This window comes from Bos indicus, chromosome 4 (genome assembly GCF_029378745.1).
Source record: "Bos indicus isolate NIAB-ARS_2022 breed Sahiwal x Tharparkar chromosome 4, NIAB-ARS_B.indTharparkar_mat_pri_1.0, whole genome shotgun sequence".
NCBI classification, from domain to species: domain Eukaryota; kingdom Metazoa; phylum Chordata; class Mammalia; order Artiodactyla; family Bovidae; genus Bos; species Bos indicus.
Genome location: NC_091763.1, coordinates 93,964,943 through 93,967,730, shown reverse-complemented (window position 1 = coordinate 93,967,730; position 2,788 = coordinate 93,964,943). Strand labels below are relative to the sequence as shown.

General features: G+C 47.3%; 1 pseudogene; it reads left to right on the top strand.

Moving 5' to 3' along the window:
• The first annotated feature begins 1,278 nt into the window (after nucleotides 1-1,278).
• LOC139182632 (ATP synthase subunit e, mitochondrial pseudogene) lies at nucleotides 1,279-1,551 on the top strand (annotated as a pseudogene).
• Nucleotides 1,552-2,788: the final 1,237 nt, after the last annotated feature.

Genomic DNA, 2,788 nt, shown 5'->3' with positions numbered 1-2,788 from the left:
CCTGGAATGTGAAGTCAAGTGGGCCTTAGAAAGCACAACTATGAACAAAGCTAGTGGAGGTGATGGAATTCCAGTTGAGCTCTTTCAAATCCTGAAAGATGATGCTGTGAAAGTGCTGCACTCAATATGCCAGCAAATTTGGAAAACTCAGCAGTGGCCACAGGGCTGGAAAAAGCCAGTTTTCATTCCAATCCCAAAGAAAGGCAATGCCAAAGAATGCTCAAACTACCGCACAATTGCACTCATCTCACACGCTAGTAAAGTAATGCTCAAAATTCTCCAAGCCAGGCTTCAGCAATATGTGAACCGTGAACTTCCAGATGTTCAAGCTGGTTTTAGAAAAGGCAGAGGAACCAGAGATCAAATTGCGAACATCCGCTGGATCATGGAAAAAGCAAGAGAGTTCCAGAAAAACATCTATTTCTGCTTTATTGACTATGCCAAAGCCTTTGATTGTGTGGATCACAACAAGCTGTGGAAAATTCTGAAAGAGATGGGAATACCAGACCACCTAACCTGCCTCTTGAGAAATCTGTATGCAGGTCAGGAAGCAACAGTTAGAACTGGACATGGAACAACAGATTGGTTCCAAATAGGAAAAGGAGTGCGTCAAGGCTGTATATTGTCACCCTGCTTATTCAACTTATATGCAGAGTACATCATGAGAAATCCTGGGCTGGAAGAAGCACAAGCTGGAATCAAGATTGCTGGGAGAAATATCAATAACCTCAGATATGCAGGTGACACCACCCTTATGGTAGAAAGTGAAGAGGAACTAAAAAGCCTCTTGATGAAAGTGAAAGAGGAGAGTGAAAAAGTTGGCTTAAAGCTCAACATTCAGAAAATGAAGATCATGGCATCTGGTCCCATCATTTCATGGGAAATAGATGGGGAAACAGTGGAAACAGTGTCAGACTTTATTTTTCTGGGCTCCAAAATCACTGCAGATGGTGACTGCAGCCATGAAATTAAAAGACGCTTACTCCTTGGAAGGAAAGTTATGACCAACCTAGATAGCATATTCAAAAGCAGAGACATTAGTTTGCCAACAAAGGTCCGTCTAGTCAAGGCTATGGTTTTTCCAGTGGTCATGTATGGATGTGAGAGTTGGACTGTGAAGAAAGCTGAGCACTGAAGAATTGATGCTTTTGAACTGTGGTGTTGGAGAAGACTCTTGAGAGTCCCTTGGACTGCAAGATCCAACCAGTCCATTCTGAAGGAGATTAGTCCTGGGATTTCTTTGGAAGGAATGATGCTAAAGCTGAAACTCCAAGGGTCACGGACAGTATGGTTCCGCTGGTGCAGGTCTCTCCGCTCATCAAGCTCGGCCGTTACTCCACCCTGTTCCTCGGCATGGCCTATGGCGCCAAGCGCTACAATTACCTGAAACCTCAGGCAGAAGAGGAGAGGAGGCTTGCAGCCGAGGAGAAGAAGAAGCGGGATGAGCAGAAGCGCATCGAGCGGGAGCTGGCGGAAGCCCAAGAGGATACCATATTGAAGTGAGCCTGCCCTTCTCCTGAGCAGTGTGGCTGAATAAAGTTTTCTGTGCTCTGTGGAAAAAAAAAAAAAGCTGAAACTCCAGTACTTTGGCCACCTCGTGCGAAGAGTTGACTCATTGGAAAAGACTCTGATGCTGGGAGGGATTGGGGGCAGGAGGAGAAGGGGACGACAGAGGATGAGATGGCTGGATGGCATCACTGACTTGATGGACGTGAGTCTGGGTGAACTCTGGGAGTTGGTGATGGACAGGGAGGCCTAGCGTGCTGCGATTCATGGGGTTGCAAAGAGTCGGACACGACTGAGCGACTGAAATGAACTGAACTGAACTGAACTATGTGCTCAGTCGTGTCTGACTCTTTGCAACCACATGGACAGGCTCCTCTGTCCATTGGATTTTTCAGCCAAGAATACTGGAGTGGGTTGCCATTTCCTTCTCCAGGGGATCTTCCTGACCCAGGGGTCAAACCTGCGTCTCCTGTGTTTCCTGCATTGCAAGCAGATTCTTAACCTGCTGAGCCATCAGAGAAGCCCAGTTTCAAACAACAATGAATACTTTTTTTTTTTTTTAAGTGTAAGTGTGTCCTATGGGATACAGTTGACCCTTGAACAACACAGGTTCGAACTGCATAAGTCTACCTACATGCAGATTTTTTTCAATAGTAAATATGACAGTACTACATCATCCGAAGTAGGTTGAATATCCTCAGAGAAACTCGGATGTAGAGGGCGGACTGCAAGTTTCAATTGGGTGAAGCATCCGCTCCCTTAATCCTCACCTTGTTTAAAAGTCACTGATTTGGGGACATATTTATACCAAAAAAATGATTAATTGTTATCAGAAATTCTAATGTGACTGGCCTTCTGGGTTTTAAATGGCAACTCTAAACCCAGGGTCTACATTTCCCTCAGCTGCCCAGGCCAGTCAGAAGGCATTTATTTGCCCCCTCTGGCCACTGACACCCATCCTCACACAGTCAGGAAGGGGCCCTCCCCGTCCTGTGACGAGCTCAATTTTGTGGAGGAGCTCAGATGGGCTGAGGTGGGTTCCTCAAGGGATGAATGGCAGCAGATGGTCTGGTCCAAGCACCCAGAGGATGCACAGATTCTGCTCAGGGGCCCAGGCAGAGGGGGTGAGACCAGGGAGATCACCCAGCCCATGCCAGGCAGTCTCTTGGAACGAGCATAAAACACCTTAGCTGAAAGGGAGTTCCCACCCTGCTGAAGGGAGGAGCGTCTAGAGGCCCGGAGAGGCAGGTCTGGGTGCAGAGCCCAGCCCCTTCGGTCCCCA